Here is a 23806-nt window from a genome sequence, read left to right as displayed (position 1 = left end):
TTTAATTATGTTCACATCTAAAGAGAAATAGTAGAAGGGAATAGGTAAGAAAAATACGTTTTTAAATATATTTTGTTATTTTAAAAGAATACGCGTGCGTATTTAATTACAGCACTGTTCTCAAAGTGTGGCTCAGCAGAGAGCCTTGTCTTAGACCCTGGGAGGGTGCTCAGGTCCCACAGATTGTTTCTAACAGGGAGATGGGGGGTGGGGGGCGGAGGAGGAGGTTCAGCTACTCTGAAGCTAAATATACATCAGTTTGGGAATAAGAGATGCAGAAAAACCAGAGCTTGTCTTGGGCTTTCTTTTCCACCTGGCAGTGATCGTCTGCAGCAGCCCACAGAAAGGCATCAGGCCGCAGACAGACTTGAGGCTGTATCCCGCCCGTCCCAACCCCCAGCACCGGCGTCTGTGCCGTCCCACGCCGGCTCCTGCTGCCAGCTGAGCCCCGAGGTGGGGCGCGGCCTCTGAAGGCACCAGGCTAAGGGGCTGGAAACCAGTGTCCAGTGCCCACTCTCCGCGCGTGTCTTCAGCTTTTCAGGGGAGTCTGTGCCCACAGCTCCACCTCGTTGGAAGCATCAGGCAGTTAGAAATCAGCCTTCGGGAAGGCTTCGTCAATTTCCTTCACGGAGAGAACCCAGGAGCCTGGTGCGCCTCCCCTCTGAGGCTGCGGGGAGCTTTGCGTCTGAATTCCTTCTCCAGCGTGAGACAAACCGCCAGCTCTGTGCTGCTTGAAGGACACTTTTCAAAGTGAGGAACCCGAGGCCACGCGTCATGGTGTCATAATCCACCAAACACATTTGTCAGACGGTTTTCCTTTTCATCTTAATCTCAAGGAACGCATATTTACAGCTCAAGGGCAGAGCTAAGCCTGAAATGCAGGCATCACCCACCTGAGGCTCAGGCCTATTAAAATATGGACACTGCTTTGCACTTTGTTCGTCGTAAGGAGTCTCTTTCTAGAAAATAATAAGCTTGTATTTGCAAATACAGATAAAAGGGCACTTTGGGCTTTAAGATGCTGGTAAGTTTTAGTGGCAGAAGATGGATTTGCCCCAGTCTGGTGATTCCAGACTGTGGGATCCGGAATCAGGAGGCCCTCCCTTCCTGCAAGGTGAGTCCCTCTGGGCCTGGGGGCCAGGACTCGGCAAAGCGTCAGCCCGTGTGACCAAGGACTCTGAGGAGAGCCCAGAGGAGCCCAAGGCTGGTGTGAGCCCAGGCTAATTTTTTTTTTTTTTTTTTTAGACACAGTCTCACTCTGTCGCCCAGGCTGGAGTGCAGTGGCATGATCTTGGCTCACCACAATCTCTGCCTCCCGAGTTCAAGCAATTCTCCTGCCTCAGCCTCCTGAGTAGCTGGGATTACAGGTGCCTGCCACCACACCCAGCTAATTTTTTATACGTTTAGTAGAGACGTGGTTTCACCATGTTGGCCAGGCTGGTCTCGAACTCCTGACCTCAGGTGATCAGCCTGCCTCGGCCTCCCAAAGTGCTGGGATTACAGGCATGAGCCACCATGCTTGGTCTCTTTTTTCTTTTTCTTAATTTTTTTTTTTTTGAGACAGAGTCTCACTCTGTCACCCAGGCTGGAGTACGGTGGCATGACCTCGGTTCACTGCAACCTCCGCCTCCCGGGTTCAAGTGATTCTCCTGCCTCAGCCTCCTGAGTAGCTGGGACTACAGGCACCCATCACTACACCCGACTCATTTTTGTATTTTTAGTAGAGATGGGGTTTCTCCATGTTGGCCAAGCTGGTCTTGAACTCCTGACCTCAGGTGACCCGCCTGTGCCTTGGCCTCCCAGAGTGCTGGGATTACAGGCATGAGCCACCGCGCCTGGCCCCAGGTTAATTTTTAACATGACTGTGAACTCTCAGAGACTCCTGAAGAATAAACAAAAGCCTCTCCCGCCTCATTGTCCCCGAGGGAGAGAACCCGGTGCCCTGCCCTGCGAGGGAGAGGCTGAGGGTCCAGAGGAAACGGGAGGCTTTCCACAGCCATTGCAAGTGTTTGCTTTAAACAAATATTTCAAAAGTCAAGATCCCGAGAGCAGCCATATGCCTCCTTCTGAGGACCCATGAGTCTCTTTCATCTGCAGTTTATTCAGTGGGACTTTGGCCTTCTCCGACTTCTGAAGGTCAACCAGCCGAAGCCAACACACCCTCTTCACATTGACTCACAGCGCAGGCCAAGCCCGCTTGAGTGGAACATGCTTCTGAGAGCGAATTTCCTGGAAGGACGTGGGGAAAAGGGAATTTAAAGAGGAAATTCTCATTTTCTTTTCAGTGTTTGAGCCCAAGTAAAGAGCCACAATTATAGGATAATTTAAGTTTATCCTTACCTTTTCCTACATAAAAATCCACTTTTATAACATAAAAGTTATAACAAATTAACTTCTTGTTTGAATGCACTTTGTGTTTTGAGAGCTAGTAGTTTTTCAAAAAGGCTTCAAAGCTTGTTCATCCTCAGCCTCACTCGCTGTCCCACAGGGACTCTGGTTATTGGGATATCTGGGGTATCGTAGGATACACATGGCTCAGCCCATGGGGCATTTGTATGTCCAGAAGGGACACGGCCCAAGGCAGCCTCTGTGGTCAGGGGATCCCACTCTTCTCTGTCTGTGGACGTCCCCCTTTCGGGGTGCATGGGAGCAGCTTCAACACAGCAGCCCTTCCTGGTGCTCTCCCCTCCCCACCCTGGTGGTCTCCCCAGAGCTCCGTATCACCTGCCTCCACGGGACATCACCTGCCTCTGCGGGGCGTCACCTCCTTACCTGCCCTGGCAGAATCAGGTGCTCCTGCACAGAGTTTGCTCCCAGTGATGGAGGTGTCACATGCTGTCCTGAGAGTTGAGATGGTCGATACAGTGTTCGAACTTCACAGAGCACATCAGGCCCACAGGAGTAAAAGGAAGAACTTTATTTTCCAAAGCATCCCCTTGCCTCCCTCCTGGAGCTTGACCCTCTGTAAATGAGAACCATTGGCTCTTTCCAGTGTAAATCAAAGTGTGTGCTTACAGATGTCCCTGTGAAAATGAAACTATCTGGGCCCTGCCTTTTATAAGCAGAAAAAACAAAACGAAGTGTCTGGTGAAGGCCATTCCTTGGGCTTCATTCAGCACCCACGAGGCTCTGGGAAGAGCCCATCCATGCGGGAGATATTATTACCAATGCACCCAAAGAACAACTGGTGGATGACAGGGTGGACAACATGAAATAGACAAACCAGCACTGGAAGAGCGCCCGGGCTGTGCCCCCTGCCCCGCATCCCCCACCCACCGCCCTACAAGGTCAGCCTGTGCAACGTCGGCCCCATGCAGGCAGCCTCTCCAGGTCGAGGGGTTTCCGTCGGTGCTCAGAGCCATGCAACTGCCCTTCCAGAGGTGGACAGGCTCCAGGGGTGCCTGTCAGCCCTGTGCAGGCCCGAGAGGGCTGTGGAGGCAGGTTTCAATGCGTGTTTTGTTTGGGGCTCTTTAACCTGTGGAAGGAAACGCCCAGCGGTTTAAGCCAAGTGAGGGGAGGGCTGGGGCTTTACAGGCAGTACCGGGGTTCCCGCGGAGACCCAGAGGGAGAACTGGAGGACCCATCCCCCCAGGACCTAAGCCTGAAGTCTCCACCACAGCCGACAGCTTTCCTGTGTTTCCCGGACTGCAGCTCCTGAGAGCATGCCAAGGGTCCTGCTGCACACGCGGTCAGCTGTGGTGTACACAGGATCAAATGACCTCCCTGATCTGATCTGAGTTGGTCAGGGAGCTGCGCAGGGCATGACAGGCTCTGGGAAAAAGTACCATATGAACGTTAAGATATCAGCCAAGGCCAGGCACGGTGGCTCACACCTGTAATTCCAGCACTTTGGGAGGCCAAGGTGGGCGGATCACCTGAGGTCAGGAGTTCCAGACCAGCCTGGTAACATGGTGAAATCCCATCTCTACTATAATCACAAAAATTAGATGGGCGTGGTGGCGAGTGCCTGTAATCTCTGCTACTCAGGAGGCTGAGGCAGGAAAATCGCTTGAACCTGGGAGGCGGAGGCTGCAGTGAGCCGAGATCATGCCACCGCACTTCAGCCTGGCAACAGAGTGAGACTCTGTCTCAAAAAAAAAAAAAAAATGCACCTAAAATGAGATGCACAAGGTGCTAGTCGCTGATCTCATGGAGGGTAGAGGAGGAATCTGAAGGTGTCGGGTTGTTATTTAATAGAGTCCTAACCTGAAGCTGAACAGGAACTTAAGGAGCTGAGCCAAGTCCTCACCTTCTCACAGGGAAGCCAGGCCCACAGGGGACAGTGTAAAGGAACACAGCAAACTTTCACTGGCGCTGGGATGGCATTTGAGGCCTGGTGACCCACAGACCTGGGCTGCACTCTGCCTCCCTGGCTGGTCTGTAGGGTGGAAATGCTCCTGACAGGCAAGCTTGATGGACTGTGAGTATTTCTTCCATGACGATAATATTTGAGGTTTAAAGAAAAATCACAAGTACTAGAAAAAAAAAGAAAGAAAGAAAGAAAACTCTATGAAGTAGAAAAAGAGAGAGAAAGAGCTCCATGTTTCCATAAATACTTTATTTTTTTAAACTTAATTTTAAGTCCCGGGATACATGTGCAGGAGGTACAGGTTTGTTACACAGGTAAACGTGTGCCATGGTGGTTTACTGCACAGATCAACCCATCACCTGGGTATTAAGCCTCACATGCATTAGCTCTTTATCCTGATGCTCTCCCTCCCACCATGTCCCTGAAAATACTTATAAAATTAAACAAATAAGTTACCATATGTTAGGACATTAGGAGTGCTTTTGGGGCAGGCATATTATAATTAAGTGGTTATGTAAAACTTTTAAAAATGTGATTAGTTTCCACTGTTTCTGTTCTTGTTTTCATCTCTAGCAGAAAAGCAATTCAGAGTCAGTCTCACGGAGCAGAGAGAAGGCTGGGAATCTCAGCTTTGCTGAAGGTAATTGCGGGGCCCTGAGGAAATCATTTAATTTCTTGACATGCCGTTTGTGCACGGGACTGACCCCAGTGGCTTCCTCGTATGGCTGTCCTGGGTAGCAAAGGCATCCGCACGCATGAGCTGTGGTGGGTATGGTGATGCCTGGAGAGGCACATGCTCCATGCACCACGGATGCTATCTTCTTTAGGTATGTCCTGAAAGACTTGACTTCTCCGCCGGGCGCGGTGGCTCACACCTGTAATCCCAGCTTGGGAGGCCGAGGCGGGCGGATCACAAGGTCAGGAGATCAAGACCATCCTGGATAACACGGTGAAACCCCGTCTCTACTAAAAAATACAAAAAAAAAAAAAAAAAACAATTAGCCGGGTGTGGTGGCGGGCGCCTGTTGTCCCAGCTGCTTGGGAGGCTGAGGCAGGAGAATGGCATGAACCCGGGAGGCAGAGCCTGCAGTGAGCCAAGATTACACCACTGCACTCCAGCCTGGGTGACAGAGTGAGACTCCATCTCAAAAAAAAAAAAAAGACTTGACTTCTCTACATTTTAGGATATGCTCACTTTTTATTTGAAGGGTGGTCAATTGAACGCACTCCAATTTTGGGCACCTATTTGCACAAAAATGACCTCATAGAGCCATAAAGCACACACAGTGAGGCCAGAAGTAGTTTAAGTTAAAGACATTCATTTCATTTATTTGTGTTTGCTGTCATTCCCCTGCAGCTTTTGCATTTAGCAATTTTTATCTGTCCATATTGGTTGTTTCCCACAAGCTTTGGGTGACTTGATGGGGGCTGGGTCACTGTGGACGTTCTCTCCTTTGTACAGTGTCATGGAGAAGAGGGTCACATGGACAGGGAGGGGCCGGGGTCGCCATGCACATCTCTTGTCCAGGGAGGGGTCTGGGCAGCTGAAAGTCTCTGATTGTCCTACTGCCTGGGCCACCCTGAGAACCATCATCTGATGTCTTAACTACCAAGCGATTTGCCCTGCTATGAGCTCATACCCTTAGAAAATGAAAATGCCCCATAGGAAAAGGTCATTTGTTTACTTAAACAGAACTTAAATTGTGACTGATGTTCTGCACTGAAGGGATGGTCAGAGAACACCAATTCCCTCCATGGGTCAGCGTCCACGTGCATGCCTGCAGGTCCTCACCATGATTCTGAGTGACACAAACTCGCTGTGTTGAATGGACTCTTTTCCTCACCATTTCCGTCCCCCCCTCAACAAGCACAGCCCCCTAAAACCACCGCCATGTTTAGACCTTCGTCTACCATGGAAGAGTCCTCCACAACTGTATAGATCACCCCGACAGGTAAACTTGTGATCCTGGCAGAATTAAGGATTCTTTAAACAGATGTTTTCTAGATTAAAAAAGAATCGTCTTTCCCTGGGGCTACTAACCTGAGAGCGTGCTAATCTGCGTGGGTCATCCAGGGATGTGGAAATTGTCTGAAGAATGAAGCCAAGAAGAAAATGACAGCATGAGAGACAAATGGGGAATGGGGAGAGGAGAAAGGGAGAGAGACAGAGAGAGAGGGAGAGAGATAGAGACAGGGGGAGAGACAGAGACAGAGAGAGATAGAGACAGAGAGAGAGACAGAGACAGGGAGAGACACAGAGAGGGAGAGAGACAGAGACAGAGGGAGAGAGACAGAGACAGAGGGAGAGAGACAGAGAGAGGCAGAGGGAGAGAGACAGAGACGGAGAGAGAGAGAGGCAGAAGGAGAGAGAGAGAGACAGAGGGAGAGAGACACAGAGAGAGGCAGAGGGAGAGAGAAAGATAGGGAAGAGACTGAGACAAAGGGAGAGAAACAGAGAGAGACAGAGGGAGAAAGAGAGGGGGCAGAGGGAGAGAGAGATGGGGGAGAGATTGAGACAGAGGGAGAGAGACAGAGGAAGAAAGACAGAGAGAGAGGCGGAGGGAGAGAGAGAGGCAGAGGGAGAGAGAGAGAGAGGCGGAGGGAGAGAGAGAGGCAGAGGGAGAGAGAGAGAGGCAGAGGGAGAGAGAGAGAGAGGCAGAGGGAGAGAGACAGAGACAGGGAGAGACACACAGAGAGAGAGAGACAGAGAGAGAGGGAGAGAGACACAGAGAGAGAGAGGGAGAGAGAAAGAGAGAGAGGCAGAGGGAGAGAGACAGAGACAGAGAGGGAGAGAGACAGAGAGAGGCAGAGGGAGAGAGAGAGATGGGGTAGAAATTGAGACAGAGGGAGAGAGAAACAGAGGGAGAAAGAGAGAGAGGCAGAGATGGGGAGAAACAAAGATAGAGGGAGAGATTGATACAAGGGGAGAGAGACAGAGAGAGATGGGGGAGAGATTGAGACAGAGGGAGACAGAGACAGAGAGAGACGCAGAGAGAGAGAGACAGAGAGGGAGACAGAGAGAGGGAACCTGACTCTGCACCATTAGTGGCGCTGGCTCAAGACCCTGATTCTGTGCCCCTTCCTCTGATTCTGTGATGCATCTATGACCCTGCTCAGCTGTGAGCCCATAACACCCCTGGGTTCTAACCTGGAAGCTGAACATGTTAGCCTGTTTCAGGATGAGTTCCCATCACTTTGAACTGAGCGATTCTGTCCACTGAATGATGACCATATTCATACGTTTGGAAAGGAAAGCTTTATTTCTCATAAAGGGCTGTAGCCTGCAGGTGGCCATTCTGACCACTTGGAAAGGGTAGCCTCCAGTCAGAAGCTAGAAACAGACATGTAGAAGGTGGGAAGAATAAGACAGGGATTGATTGAGCAAGGTGGCCAAATATACATATTCAATAAGCTATGGGGGGAGTCATGAATATTCATGAAAGAAGAAATACATCCATGTGCAATTGAGTTTCATGCCCCTTTATGGGTCCCATGTTCAAAAATGGCCACATTAGCATAATCCCAGGGTGGAGTTTTTGTCCCTGTGATATCAAAAAGTGAAATAGAGGACACGAAAACTCACTGTGCATCCTCAGTAGACTGGCCAGAGCCACTCTGAGGTCAGTGGTCTCTGTCAGGAAGGAATAGCGGTCAGTGGTTTTGTCAAAACTGCAAAGGGAGGGGCAGTGGCAGGCAGTTGATTGATATCAATGGCAGAGCCTTTTGAAAGGGCTGGTTTCTACCCAGTCCTTAGGGATGGAAGCCTAATGGCAGTGAGGCATGTCTGATCTCCTGTCCTATCATGGCCAGGAACTCAGTTTCAAGGTTTCTCTGTGGTCCTCCTGAACAAGAGATGATCTATTCGGTTAGTTGGGGGCTTAAGATTTTATTTTTATTTCTCAATCCTGACTGATACATGGCCCTTGACTTGCACTACAGCCATGCCTCTATTTCTATGTAGAGGGCTGTGTCTGAGCTGTCTGACTGCTCAGGAGAAGCGAGATGGGGGTGCAGTGCCTGGACAGCAGCTCCAGGGGTCTTTGCATGCACATGGAGCAGGTCAGTGAGAGCTTGAACAACAGCTTTCCTCAGGTCTAAGGAATAATAAGTAGGAAACAAGCCAGATGCCAGAAAAGCACATGAATTAAGAGTGTGAAAGCAAAGAACCCAAAGTCATCCTTCCGAAGAGGATGGAGCTCATTGTCCTTGGTCACTTAATGCATGAGGATGGGTCAGCTGGCTTGGGTAGACACCAGTGTTCCCCAGAAAAACAGAAACAGTAAGATGCATACATAATGTCAACAGAGAGAATTGGGTCATTCATTACAAGGATTATGGGGGCTGGCAAGTCCAAAACCTGCAGTGTGTGCTGCAGGCTGGGGACCTGGGAGAGCCCACGGTGCAGCTCAGCCTGAAGGCCGTCCACTGGAAAATCCCCTCTTGCTTGGGGAGGCCGTCCCCTTGTTCTGTTCAGGCCTTCAGCTGACTGCAGGAGGCCCACCCAGATTACAGAGGGCAACCTGATTTACCCAAAGTTCACAATGTAACATCAATCTCACCAAAATCACCCTCCAAGTTAACACATAAAATTAACTATCACAAGTCCATCCCATGTCAACTTGGCACCAGACACATTTCCTTACACCATGCCCAATCTCCAGGTAAAAACAATAATAAGGCTACACTTTTGCCTAAAATGGTACAACCATCCTACATGCAACCAAGTATGCACAAACTCCCTCCCCAGAAGAGGAGGCAAAGTCCTTTAGTGGCATTTAATCATCTCCCTGATATCCTGTGACTTACATGCTATTATAAAAAGGGGACAAAAGAAGGAAGGAAACAAAGATATTTGATACACCCACATATTCATGGCAAAATAGAGAGGAAGCACTCGACAGTGGCAGCCCTTGATTCTGTAACTGGTCCAATGGGCAGAGCTGGTACTCACAATGACCTTCCTCTGTGTTTCATTTGCCTGCAGCAAGACCTCAGCTGGTCACAGTTCTGTATTTGCCGGGGTGACCCAAATCTTCATATGTGAAGGGTCTGGGCCATTCGTAGTCTGCCTGGATTGGGTTGAGGTGGTTTTCCATTAACAGTAATCACAGGCATGGTAATACCAAGAGACACCCTAAGGGCTCTCCTGTATTCCAGACGCAACCTTCCTTGCCTTTACTCTAAAGTAGCAGCTCAGTTTCCCCCTGGTAGTCAGGGTCAGGCACCCAGCCAGCACTATAACCCTCTTCTTACTTAGCCTGTTGACTCAGAGGCATGAGAATCCCTAAGTGGCAGGGTAGCATCTTAATTTCCAGTTCAGTGGATCATCACTGTGTCTCCTGGTGGAAGCGTGCCTCCCTCTGGAACTCAGTCCTTTTGTAACTAAGCAGTCCTCCCCTTGGCACCTATGCTCTAGGCCAGCAGATAATAAGTTTGCAGGACAGGAAGCAAACATGGTGCTCCTGGGTCTCCGGTGGGTGACAGTGAGTGGTGCCACTCCCACTTCCACCCAGGATCAAGCCTTCTGGTAGACAAACCCTCCCTCCATCAAACATGCTCTGAAAATAAAGGCTGAGCATCTAAGACAGAGATGTCATCCTTCATTCCCCTCCCACTGGGGAAATGAAGGGAACATCTCAGAGCACTGGGGAAATTAACTTTGAGCTTTGATGTGGTTTGGCTGTGTCCCCACCCAAATCTCATCTTGAATTGTAGTCATGGGAAGGACCCAGTGGGAGAACATTTAATCATGGGGGAAGTTATCCTCATGCTGTTCTCGTGATTGTGAGTGAGTTCTCGGGAGACCTGATGGTTTTATAAGGGGCTTTCTCTTCACTCAGCCCTCACTCTCTCCTGCCACCCTGTGAAGAAATGCCTTCTGCCATGATTGTAAGTTTCCTGAGGGCTCCCCAGCCCTTGGAACCGTAAGTCAATTAAACCTTCTTCCTTTATAAATTACCCAGCCTCAAAAAGTTATTTATAGCATCATGAGAACAGACTGATACGAGCTTCTTCCGAGTAAAGTGAGAAGACTTCACTTTTCTAAATTATGTCTGGATTTGGCTGGGCATGGCAGCTCATGCTTGTAATTCCAGAACTTTGGAAGTCTGAGATGGGAGGATCACTTGAGAAAAACAAGTAGGACAATGATTTCCCACTGACTCCAGGCCAGGGTCATGGGTGGCTGGAGCCTGTCCCGGCAGCCCAGCCCATCCCACAAGGCAGACCCTGTCCTGGGCAGGTCTCACTATGTTGAGCCTGGTCAACATAGTGAGACCCCATCTCATAAAGAAAACAAAAAAAAAACTAAAACTTTTTAAAAAGTCTGTTTTAATTTTATAAACCAAGACCATAAACCTGTCCTTAAACACTTCAGATTGAGAGAAGCAACTGATCCTATTACCTTGGTTTACAGGTGGAGAAACCAGAGAGAACCATCTAGCTGAGCATCTCATTGAATTAATATTGATTCCAGCACTTGAACTCAATTTTTCTCATTCCTGGTGAAGTGCCCTTTGCATCACACACAGTGAAAAGCATCCAATCACATTCATCATGCTTGATACTCCTTATTAGTAAGGTTCAAAAGCCCATGAGAAAGAGAGACATGGCTTTGATTTCCAATTTGTTTGTTGAGGAGACGTATCAGATTCATCATTCAGAGGTGACAGTGGTTGTGAGACCTGGGGGCCCTGAACACACCCTAACTTGTATTATCACAACAGGGGCACACTGCTCCTGATTGGTGCTTTTCAGCTTGGCCGTTCATGTCCTTCACAGCCCCTGGGGGAGAGAGGGAAACACAGCTTTTCCTTATGTTTGGAAACTTGTGCTTCCTGACGCGATGTTAGGAATTGGTCATCGTGCTGCTTGTGGGAACAGAGCTGGACAAGGGAGACCCAGAAGGCCCATCTATGGCCTGCAGTGTAGATGCAGCAGGTCCTCAGATGATGTCATTTTGTTCAATGTCATTTTGGTGTAACGTTGATGTGAAAAAAATCGAATTGCCACCGGGGCCACTCTCTGGGTGGAGCTCAGGGCCCTCTGGGTTCCTCCCACATCCTACAGATGTGCACAGGCTCCAGCCACCCATCACCCTGGTCTGGAGTCAGTGGGAAATCATTGTCCTACTTGTTTTTCTCAATCTTTCTTAAATGTCTGTATAGCTCACATTTATTTCCATGTTTCATATGAGGAGTGTTTTGGTCTTTGTTTCGAGGTATGGTGATAATGTTTTTTGGCCAGAAATATGTTGTAGGAATGTAACTCTTGTTTCTATCAATTAACCGATGGCAAATTGGTTTTGTTTTATGTCATTTCACCTCAAGTTGCCATTTCCGAGTGTCAGAGCAGGAGAAGCACCATCATCTCGGACAAGCCCTGCCCCTTTTAGTTCCAGTTCCCTTTCCAACCTCCTGCATTTCAAGGAAATCACTTCTCTTCTAGCTACAAGCAGCCAGAAAGAGCAGACAGTAAAACACAGATAAGACAGCTCTGGCACCAAGGGAGGTGGGGGAAAGTCTCTTGGGTAACGGCCGAACTTCACCCTCATACAATGGGCCCCAGTAAAACAGTGAGCCTTAATGAGCACGTTGCTTTCCCTTCCGGTGCACTAAGATAGGGAAGCTAAAGGCAGACTCAGGGGTGGGGTGGGGGGTTGTATGCCTGCAGCTGCAGAAAGGCACAACTCTCCCTCCCAAAGAAGCACAACAAAGAAACACAGAAGCAGCCCAAGACTCTGATAAACTCTCCCTCCCTAAATCCTTAAAAACTCTTAGTCTGTAAGGGAGTGCAGCTTCTGACCTAACTTGGTCAGAGGTCCCTCCCAGGTTTGAAATGTTGACTGTTAAGACACGCTTCGTGTTTCTCTCCTCTTTCTATAATTCTTACATCGAAAGCCTATCCCCGATGTCCAGTGAGGACCTACTGTCCCAAAGCTGTGTCTCTCCAGCACCTTCTCCAGCAGGATCCACACCTGCTGAAGGACCTGGAGCCAGCTGGTGAGGGGTTATCCTCTCTGAAAATGACCTCATGTGGCTCTGGAGCCTTGAGTGTGAGACTAGAGGAAGGGCCCAAGGTCATGGCTCCCAAGAGGAAGAAGCTCGTGTCCAGCAGCCTGTGGTGGTTCTCACTGGTACTGGGTGAGGGCGCCTTCCACGGCGGGCACTGTGCCAGCTGTGTGGGCATTGCCCCATCTCCACTTCTCTACCCTGCACATCAGCAAGAGCAACTCTGGAAGAAATCAAGACACAGAGGTGAAGGGCTGTCCAAGCTTTCCCACAAGCTCGCATTCAAATCCAGGTCTCAATTTAAAACTAGAAACCTTAATGATCACCCCCTCATACAGCCTCTAAGGTGTGGGTCAGTGAATGACAGCATACACATATTCCAGGTTTCAAACCTTAATAATCACCCCCTCATACAGCCTCTAAGGTATAGGTCAGTGAATGACAGCATACACATATTTCAGGTTTCCTTTATATGATTCTAGGCTTTCCACTAAAACAAAGACGTTCTAGGCCTTCTGGAGAAGGAATTTTCATGGAAAGATGCCCACCTCTAATCTCTGGGCTCTTGTTAGAGCAATGCGTGGTCCACTGGCCAGCATCACCCAGGACCTTGTTAGAATGCAGAATCCCAGGCCCACCCCAGACCTTCCAAATCAGAGCCTGCATCTTAGCAAGAGCCCAGGTGGCTCAGACACACATGAGAGTTTGGGAAGTCTTATGTCAGGTCATAAAGGGCAAAACCTTTGGTGATATTGAAAGATCGAATGCCTACTATAAAGTGTTTGATCGGAAGGCAATGCTCCAGAACCCTGAGTGTCCATTTAATTTGCTCTCTCAATTTTGTCCACAAAAGACTGAAAGAGAATTCAAAGAATTTAGGTCATGCTTTGTCACTTGAGGTAAAATCTAGTTTTGTAAGTTTGCTAAGAGATTGAACAATTAAATAGTTATAACTACAAAACATTAAGATGATGATGATCAACAGAAAGAATGAGAAAAGGTACATGATTAAAAGAAAAACGCCACTTCCTTAAAGTCCCGGATATTTTGATTCTCTTTTTCTGTTTTTCAATTCAGCGTAAACATTCTCTTCAGTTTGATTTTTTATTATTACAGAAGAATATGTAATCATTGTAGAAGATTTAGAAAATACAGGTAAGCAAAGAAGGAGGGGGAGAAGGAGAAGGAGGAGAAGAGAATGGAAAGGGAGAGAAGGAAGGGAAAGGAAAACCTCTGTGGTCTCACTAGCCAGAGAAGACACAGCAGCTCCCATGTTGCTCTAGGTACTAATACTCAAACACTGAAGCATGAGCATACTTACAAATGAGGAACTGGATGATGAAACTATTGTAAAGTAAGTTTTTCACTTAATAAATGCATCAAGGACTTCTTCCCAAAGAACATTTGCTTTTGATCTGATGATAAATAACAGAACTACTGATATAATAGTAATAAAACTATAGCTATTTTTAAGGTATTAAGAATAGAGAAAAAATTAAGGTCAGAAAGGGTAAGGCATTTTTTTGAAACTTGTCAAAATACACAGTCATTCTGGGAAGCCATGTTCAAAACTACTTATTGACAGCAATTAAAATTCTTTATGATGATTTAGAGCAGTGAGGTATTGAGGGAAAACTACAAAACACACATTTGTCAGCAAACTGCCTTTTCCAAGGGAAGGCATAGTGAAGCCACCTTCTTTTTTGGGGTGATTTTGTTATTGCTCAGGATGGGAATTCCTGGATTCCAGAGTCTGTGTTCTGGCGGGAGCTCCCATCTGGATGAGGGGTCCAGGAGGGGCTGATCCACGAGATGAGCGAAGGTTGGCCTGGCCTTTGGTGGAGAGCTCTGGACCTGTGAGATTTTGAGGTGGATGGGACATGCGTCCATGTCCTCATGTCTGGGATCTCCAGGCTACCTCTGAGACAACAAAAGGTTAGGGCAAGTGATGGCCCATTGATTGCCCTTCTTTTCTAAATCTGAAAGAAAAAAAAAAACTCAAAGCTGTGTTATGTTCTGGCCATAAAAGTCACAAGCCTTTGTCTCCTGGCTGGTGTGTCCGTCCCCTTTAGCAGCGAGTCTGTGCCTTGGTCCTGTGGAAGAGCCAACGTGGATTCTCAGGCTGTGAGCAAAGCCCTCTGTGCAGACAGAGCTCCAGCCGTGGCAGGTGGCTTCTCATCACCGCCCACCGGTTCCTCTTGGGCCTTGCCCAGCCCGGGTGCTGGGAGGTCCTCAGACAGTGCTTGCTGAGTGAAGCTGAGACCTGGGGTGGTTTCAGCAGTGGCCGCCTCCAGGCTGCCCAGGCTTCTTGCCCTCACCTCCCAGACCACGAACCAACCCACAGTCCTTGCTAACCGACAGTCCTTCCTAACCCACAGTCCTCCCTAACTGCCGCCTCAGGTGCTTCTCATCTGTCACCTTTGTGTTTGGTCTGGAAAAATTCCTGAGCTGCATGAAGCTCCCTGCAGCCTTCATAGGTAGGTAGAGCAGGTTCTGGGAGAGAAAGAAGCCCAGGAGATGTAAGCGACCCAGACAGTGGCTTGCACTGATCCGGGCCCCCCCCACACCCGTCCCTCCCTGGGCGAGAGTCCTCGAGACGGGAAAGGCTCTGAGATGGGAAAGGCACTGGCTTCTCCTGTCTTCCTGAAGCGTAGGCATCCCCGACAGGGCTGAGCTATACCAGCGGAACTGCGCTGTGGAAACGTGGGTTCCCATCACACTGTCATAGCCAATGCAAGCTCCCCTGGATTTCTGTGGGAGCGACTTCCCATCCCTGAACTAAGACAGCACAGACCTCATGATGTTTGGATACTGCTCCTGTTCACAACAAACATACGTCATGGACAGGTGCACTTTGGCACCACACGGCACCCGCATTTTATTCACTCATTCATTCATGAGAATAGTTTCCCACCTACCAAGTGCTGTGCACTGCACCAGCCTCACGCAGTTGGGAGAGGACGTCCTGCCCAGGAGCAGCTTAGGCTCAGAGCAGAAATGGCACTGTGAGTCTAGGGCCATTAAAATGGACAGGGGCAGAAACCCAACTGTGGGTGGAGGATTAGTTACAATGGAGACTGTGACCTGGACTCAGGACCTGCCCCACTGGGACAGGAGAGCCCTCATTGTGTGTTGAGCAAATGACTTAATAAAATCATGAAATCATATATAAATATTTACAATCATTCAGTAAGTCATTAGATTGATAGGTTTAGATCCTGTGTGGCAATGAACCAGCTTTATTTTTCAAAGCAATTATCTGTGTATTCTAATCTTGTCCTCATGCTTTATTTCATTAAGTTGATCTTCAATCTCTGATATCCTTTCTTCTGCTTGATCGATTCGGCTGTTGAGACTTGTGTGTGCTTCATGAGGTTCTCGTGCTGTTTTTCAGCTCCATCAGGTCATTTGTGTTCTTCTCTAAGTTGGTTATTCCAGTTAGCAATTCCTCTAACCTTTTTTCAAGGTTCTTAGCTTCCTTGCATTGGGTTAGAACATGCTCCTTTAGCTTGGAGGAGTTTGCTATTACCCACCTTCTGAAGCCTACATCTGTCAATTCGTCACATTCATTCTCCATCCAGTTTTGTTCCCTTGCTGGCGAGGAGGTGTGATCCTTTGGAGGAGAAGAGGTATTCTGGTTTTTGAAGTTTTCAGCCTTTTTGCACTGGTTTCTCCCCATCTTCGTGGATTTATCTACCTTTGGTCTTTGATGTTGGTGGCCTTTGGATGAGTTTCTGAGTGGATGTCCTTTTTGTTGATGTTGATGCTCTTCCTTTCTGTTTGTTAGTTTTCCTTCTAACAGTCAGGCCCCTCTGTGGCAGGTCTGTTGGAGTTTGCTGACAGTCCACTCCAGATCCTGTTTGCCTAGGTATCACCAGCGGGGGCTGCAGAACAGCAAAGATTGCTGTATATTCTTTTTCTCATAAAAATTTAGTGCAAGGAGAAAAATAATCCTCCAACCAGTCAGTAACCATCCTTCTAAAAGCCACCACAAAGCCCCAGGAAAAGCCGCCAGTCATCAAAAGGCCAGTTCCAATCAACGGCCTTTGGGGGCTGGGGGAGGCATAGGGCTCTTCGGCATCAGACCTCCAGATGGTGTCAGTAAGAACACAGTCACCCCCCCACCCAGGCACCAAGGCAGCCAGTTTCACCACCGCCCAGGACGCACAGGCACCCCAGGAAACAGCCAGCGGGTCAAAGCCCACCTCAAGGACCTACTTAGCTCTAGGCTGGTGGGACTTCTAAGTATGTTTTTCTTTGTTTGTTGGTCTAATGCGGCAATTATTTCTAGCCTAAAACCACAAACTATGTGAGGTTTGCTTATTCTAACTTAACAACAATTTGAGGTTTCCAGTTTAAACATTGTTGTCTAGAAATGTATGATCTAAGCGCTGCAATATAAATTTTTATTTCTATTTGTTACCTTATTGATTTCATTACCCAACGGCATTTTCCAAACTTGACATATTTGACACCAAGGATACTCTGTGGACTTTGTGATATGGATTTACATAGCAATGGAAATGCTAGGTGCATGCCCACATCTGCAAGGAGCAGGGGTTGCTTGGCAGCCAGTTTCCTCCAGGATGAGGGCTGTCCACAGTGACGTGACATGGTGGGGTGGGGGGAATCCTGAATTCCCTCTTCCTTGGCATCAGGTGGCTCTGCCGAAGCCGAAGCCGGCAGCGAGGGTTGAAAAGCTCCCTTTCCACAGTTATGCCTCAGGCCTTTATTGCCCTGACACAGCAGCCATCTCTCTGGCATTATCAAAGCCTCACAACCTCCCTTTGCAAGGCAACAGTGGCGTGAGGGCAGTGCCCAGAGAGCTGATGTCGATCCCTGGATGCAGTCCAGCCCTGGAACTAATTTCCTGAGCTTGCAGAGAAATGGCAGCACGAGAGCCGCTGACCTCCCTGGCCCTCACCCTCCATCTGTCCCATGGACACCAGGATTTTGCTCTCCTCTGAGAGCCATTAAGGTGGCTAAAAATAATTACAGAGCTCGTCATAAAAGCGCAGTGTTATGTAAACAGTGCAGGAAATCCCCCATTGAGCAAATAACACTAAGATAGTCTTTATGAGCCAGCGATGGGTGAGAAACAGAGCTCAGGTTTTCTAGCATCAGCCGTTTACTTCAAAACTAAGTTGTAATAGCAACAACTCTAATAAAAGTTATTCTCGTTTCGATCATTCTCACCTCATTCATCAGTGAAAAAATAGAGAATAGGCACAATTCGGTGTATATAACTGGAACTGTGCTTTTCAGAACAGCACTGCATTTCACAAATTAATAACTTTCCCAAAGACTCTTAAATTCCATAGAATGTTCAGCTCTTAAGCAACATCTCTCCAGTCCATGAATTATAGAATCTTAATATAAAGTAACAGGACTTTCTGTATGGAATGTCTTACTCTGAATACCTTATCAAAAATATTTTACAGCATCAATTACACCTCACACACTGCCCAGGGCTCAGGACACAATTGTGTGCGTATTTTACAGGAGCCTTTTTTGCAGATAGAGTGGAGTCCAAATTTACACACACCCAATGTATATGCACTGCTTTCCCTGTGCATCTCTTAGGTGTGTCACTGTAACAATGCAACATGAACAACTCTGATGCTCAGACATGAGAATTACCAACTCCCTAGAAGTAATTCTGATTTAATTGGGAAGCAACATGGTCTATTAAAAATTAACACAGACTTTGGAGACATCCAGCCGTGGATTCAATTCTGTGTCACCCTTTGAGCCTACATTTTCTCCTCTATGAAATGGGGCTCACCCTCCTCCACCTCCATGTTTCTGGCTGAAAGTTGGATTAGAGGCTGTATTTGAGGTGCAGGCTTGGGGAGCCTGGGAGTGTAAGCCCATGATGTGCAGGTTGCATTTCTGCTTTTATGTTTTACAGATAACAGTGGGAACGTTAGGGGCGGTGCTTGTGCTGTGCACGTCTGAAGCGGTCGCAGCTGCCACAGGAATAAGGAAGAACCAGGTGGTGTGTTCCTGTGATTCTGGGCATCTGATAGCTGAGGTGTGATGCCCTCAATCCACACAGCTTCTCAGATTCAAAAGAAATCCACCTTCTCGCCCCAACCCTCCCACACTGCCTTGGTTGTAGGAAAATCACTCAGTGGTCATTCAAGGCTACAAGTTGTATTCAGCTGCTTAAGTGAATATTGGATTACATCTTTGATAAACTGTTTTTCCTACTTCTCAAATATACAGTATGCCTTAAATAGAAGAACGGTTTGTAGCAGATTAGATTCAGTTCATGAAAGGAGTAATAAATATTCAGTTCACTCCCAACTGTGTATCTTTTTAAAATCATTCGATAACGGCCACTTTGGGGGTTGCTTCTGATGATTGAAAATTCCTGAAAGTTGCTTTGAACATCCCAAAGAAGGCTGCTCTATCCAGAAATGTTGGGTGCAGGTTAGAACATCCCAAAGACATCTACTCTATCCAAAAATTTCGGGTGCAGGTTAGTCTGACAGCCGGCTGCCCCGGGGCTTTCGCATTTTTGTGTGAATTGGATTCAGGGTTTCTTTTTTTCTGAGCCATGTACTTTTGCGGAAAGCCTTGCAGCTTTGAAGGGATCTGAGTTTACTCAGCTCTGGAGCCAGTATTGTTTGAATTTGGTGTCTACATGTTAACAGACAAGGTTTTGTTTCCAAGCTTGACTGAATTTTTCAAGTAGTGTAAACCAACTTCAGTCCGTAAGCTGTTATTTCCATTTCAGTAACAGCACACACAGCCAGGCCTGTGGAGAGCATCCTGTGTACTAAGGCCAAAGCTCATCTGTAAAATTGTGAACTGGGTCCACGCTAAGGGGCCTTAGACAGTGAGCAGTGGTACAGTGGCAAGAGTGGGGATGGAGCCGCATGATTGGATCCGCCCGCTTTTGGGGATGGCCCAGAGGGGAGGGGGTAGATAATTGAGGAACCACGAAATATTGGCACTGCCTGGTTTCTATATGGAGGGGATCGTCCCCCATAACTCAGGTGCTGTCCTGATGGGGCGGGCACCCCTGGCCCTGTGAGCCCTTCAGCCGCGAGAGCCTCTGCAGCGTCGGCTGCTGCACTTGGCGTCCCTGAGCCGGAAGCAGTCTCCTGGAGAATCTTCGCAGAGCTACGCGGGGAAACGGAGTTTATGTTGAAGGGGTAAAGCATTTGTACTGCCTTTCGGGGGGGCGTGTGTATAAAGCTGTAGCATCTCAAACTCTTCAATATAAAAAATACCACCTCTTCATTTAAGAACTAATCTTTTCTTCAAAATCAGAAAAATAATAGGCAAATCTGTCTCACTGTGCAGAAAGTTGTAGAATCTATTAAGACCACCCCCACTCACTTCTTTTTTCATAAATTCATCCAACCCTGGGATTAACTAAGTCTTTCTCACCATCTTACAAAGCCAGGAAATGTCAGCTTTTGCCCAAAGTGAAGCTCAGCTGAGACAGGACCATCCCAGTAATGGAAGTGTTCGCATGTATGTTCGGAATAGACAGGACCATCCCAGTAATGGAAGCGTTTGCATGTACGTTCGGAATAGATGGGACCATCCCAGTAATGGAAGCGTTCACATGTATGTTTGGAATAGACTGGACCATCCCAGTAACGGAAACGTTCGCATGTATGGTTGGAATAGACTGGACCATCCCAGTAATGGAAGCGTTCGCATGTATGGTCGGAATAGAATGGGTAGTTTACAAACACTGAAAAGGTGCCTGTGTTGTGTTCATATGAGTGAGAATGAAAAAGAAAACCTCCGATGGTGCAGCAGGTGCCCCCTCTTCCCCACGAGAGCCTTGTGCTTCCAGGAATCCCCCTTCCCACTGAGAGTGAAACGACAAGGGCCTGTGCTTCCAGGAACCCCCATTCCCACTGAAGGTGAAACGAGGGCCTCGTGCTTCCAGGAATCCCTCTTCCCACTGAGGTTGAAACGAGGGCCTCATGCTTCCAGGAATGCCCCTTCCCACTGAGGGTGAAACAACAAGGGCCCTGTGCTTCCAGGAAGGCCCCTTCCCACTGAGGGTGAAACAAGGGCCCCGTGCTTCCAGGAACCTCACCTTCAGCTACAGAAAAGGGGCCCTCTCCATGACAGTGGTTACACGTTCATCTTCATTTCCAAAGGCTCAGGTCAAGGGCTCAGATTCAGAAGGTTAAAAATCTACCCAAAGCATTAATTATTCACAACAAAACTGGTATAGGAGGTGGGGTGGGGGACAGAATGAGTATTTTGTGGAAACTTTAAAGAGTTTGACTCTTTTCCTTAGTGCCATTGTTTGCTGCTGTGCACTGTTTCCGGTTGGGATGGAGAGGAAGGCTAGGCAGAGAGAGGGAGAGAGAGAGAATGGAGAGGAAGGCTGGGAAGAGAGAGAGAGAGAGGATGGAGAGGAAGGCTGGGCAGAGAGAGGGAGAGAGAGAGGATGGAGGGGAACGCTGGGCAGAGAGAGGGAGAGAGAAAGGATGGAGAGGAAGGCTGGGCAGAGAGAGGATGGAGAGGAAGGCTGGGCAGAGAGAGGGAGAGAGAGAGGATGGAGGGGAAGGCTGGGCAGAGAGACAGAGAGAGAGGATGGAAGGGAAGGCTGGGCAGAGAGAGAGAGAGAGGATGGAGGGGAAGGCTGGGCAGAGAGACAGAGAGAGAGGATGGAAGGGAAGGCTGGGCAGAGAGAGAGAGAGAGGATGGAGGGGAATGCTGGGCAGAGAGAGGGAGAGAGAGAGGAAGGAGAGGAAGGCTGGGCAGAGAGAGGGAGAGAGAGAGGATGGAGAGGAAGGCTGGGCAGAGAGAGGGAGAGAGAGAAGATGGAGAGGAAGGCTGGGCAGAGAGAGGGAGAGAGAGAGGATGGAGAGGAAGGCTGGGCAGAGAGAGAGAGAGAGGATGGAGGGGAAGGCTGGGCAGAGAGAGGATGGAGAGGAAGGCTGGGCAGAGAGAGGGAGAGAGAGAGGATGGAGAGGAAGGCTGGGCAGAGAGAGGATGGAGAGGAAGCCTGGGCAGAGAGAGGGAGAGAGAGAGGATGGAGAGGAAGGCTGGGCAGAGAGAGGGAGAGAGAGAATTGTTTCTTGATGAGAACTGATGCACACGCAGGCAAAGGGGAAAAAGGTGCCTGTGTTGCACATTCTCAGAGGAGTCTGCATGTTTGATCATAAATAAAAGATTTTTTCCTTTGTCTCCTTACCTAAGCCGAACTTGCTTCTCTTCTCCTTTTTATTTTTGTTTATGTATTTGTTTCTCGAGAGCGCAGCTTTCTTTGTGATCCTCAGGGTTTCTTTTATGTTTCTTGGGATTTGCATTTTCCAGACCTGGTGCTGCTGGGAGACCTCAGGTTGGGGCAGTGGCTGGGCCACCCAGGCTGCCTCTGCCCTCTGCCCTCTGCCCTCTGCCCTCTGCTCTGCAATGGGCAGCCTCGCGGAGCTGGATCCTGGGACCCAGCTGTGAGCGCTCGGCGCAGTGCTCAACTCTCACTGGGCCGAGGTAGCCGGGAAGGCATGAGTGATAGGCACAAGCCCACCCTTGCAGGCCCCGTCGGGGTGGTGGCCCTGAGCTCCACATGGAGGGCGTCCTCCAAGCCACTCACCATGTGAGAGCCCTGAGGGTGGGACGGCCGTGGCCTCCTGCTTGCTGGTCACAGAGCCAACCACACACTCCAAGGCAGGGTTCCTGGAAGCCGAGGCCTGCACAGGAACCCAGGGGGATGCTGGGGTTGAAGAGGAACGACCAGGGCTTGGTGGGTGAAGGGCGAAGGCCCGAGAGGAGAGGAAGGTCTCACCATAATTAGAATAATTAGAATGCTGACTCCATAACTAGAATGCTGACTCCAGAGCCTGAGGAAGTGAACTTAGCCCCGGCCCTCTTTTTGAGCAGGCTCTGTGGAATATCACCCAAAGGCCACGGTTCTTCAGCAGAACGTGTTTGGGACCTACTTGTTGAAGAAACATGGAATCTGAGGAATGGAAAGCTGGCCTGAGAACTGATGTATCGATGCTGTAACCCCACATGTATATGGTGGATTTGTGTTTGGTTTTTGTCTTCCACAAAACCTCACATACTCCTCAGAAAGTTACCCTGGGAACAAGTGGCCATGGCTGTTGGGGGAGAGCCAGGCTTCCTGCAGAACTGCCCCCTTTTAATGTGTGTATACACTGAAGTTCCACACAGGGTCTCCTTGGCAGAAGCCAAGCAATGACAGCCACCTGCCCAGGCCTCATTTCACAGTGGGAGACCCGGGACCCGGTACAAGCAGGGACTTGGTGACCTCCTGAAACCCCCATGCTTGCATCACCACACTGAGGGCCTGGCCTGGGTGCTGCACTGTGGGGGCCCAGCCTGGAGCCCTCTGGCTGCTGCCCTCTCCATGGGGCACAGGCTCCACAGGGCAGAGGGACTGACCACCCACCCAGCCCCATGCCCACTCTCTAGGCCAAGCCAATGCCCAGACCTGGAATTCCTGCCCCATGTCTTGGGCTGGCAGGGTCTGTACCAGCCTACCCCTGCTCAGACAGCCAAGGCCCACCCGTGCTGCCAGTGTGCACCCCAAGTCTCAACAGGACGCTCTGGTGGAGGGGTGCTTGGAAGTGAGAGTGGGGGTGTTGACATGCACGCATGCATTCAAGACCCCCTGCAGGATCACTGGAGGGAGGGGGAAACTGAACCCAGAAACGGACAACAGCGCCATGTGCATAAGACGGAACTCCGACACGCAGCTCGGAAACGGACAACAGCGCCGTGTGCAAAGACGGAACTCCGACCCACAGCCCAGAAACGGACAACAGTGCCGTGTGCAAAGACGGAACTCCGACCCACAGCCCAGGATGCCAAGCGGGAACCCCTGTGACGACAGACCCAAGACGGCCGGGACTTGATGAATAGCTGACAGCTGCCTAGGTTTTGTCCCTGCTTCCAACTCAGCACCAACCAGAGAAAGCCAAGTGTGCACCCCACCCTGCAGGGTGCCCTGATTCCAGTTCCCTGCCTCCAACTTCCCCAGCCAGCTGCCTCCATAGGGTGCACCTGGCACCTTCTGCTTTTGCACCATGAGGCTCCCCTCCTCTGGCCGCCTTTGAGGCTGTCAAACGTGGGTGATGGTGGCCGACGCACCTGCTAGTTCAATGCAGACACTTTGCATGCCCCCATTTCTACAGGAGGAAAGGGGCAGAATGCAAGCTGAGGGGCTGCTGTTTGTAATCTGGGTCTGCAGATATTGGGGAAACCCTGAGAGGCGGCAAGACCCCTTGGTTTTCTCACTGGGACACTTCTCATTTAAATTAGGCCGAATTCCTGAGAAATTAAAAAGATACTTACTGATTTTCCAAATATCTCCTTTTCAGACCACCAACTGAGATGAGGAATGACTGTGCTCTTTCTAATTAGATGAGGGATGCTTCCCTAGGCCCGCTGACCTGATCCCTGCCCATCTCCTCCACCAGCACCTGCCCTACTCCGGACGCCACGGGAAGCTTCTCTGGGTGACCCTCCCCAGGCCCATGGG

The 23806-nt window shown here is 49.2% G+C and overlaps 1 long non-coding RNA gene across 1 annotated transcript; it reads right to left on the bottom strand.

Annotated features, from left to right (window-relative positions):
* Nucleotides 1-442: 442 nt before the first annotated feature.
* On the bottom strand, nt 443-22033 carry LOC130541638 (uncharacterized). Its single transcript, XR_008955721.2, has 5 exons — nt 21896-22033; nt 4766-5275; nt 4250-4475; nt 2773-3475; nt 443-2229 (listed from the first exon to the last, which is right to left on the bottom strand). It is a non-coding gene; the product is annotated as an uncharacterized LOC130541638 (long non-coding RNA).
* Between the last annotated feature and the right edge of the window lie 1773 nt (nt 22034-23806).

Source organism: Pan paniscus, chromosome 5 (assembly GCF_029289425.2).
Source record: "Pan paniscus chromosome 5, NHGRI_mPanPan1-v2.0_pri, whole genome shotgun sequence".
In the NCBI taxonomy this organism is placed as follows: domain Eukaryota; kingdom Metazoa; phylum Chordata; class Mammalia; order Primates; family Hominidae; genus Pan; species Pan paniscus.
Note: the sequence above shows the minus strand (reverse complement) of the source record. Positions and strands in the feature narration are given on the sequence as shown.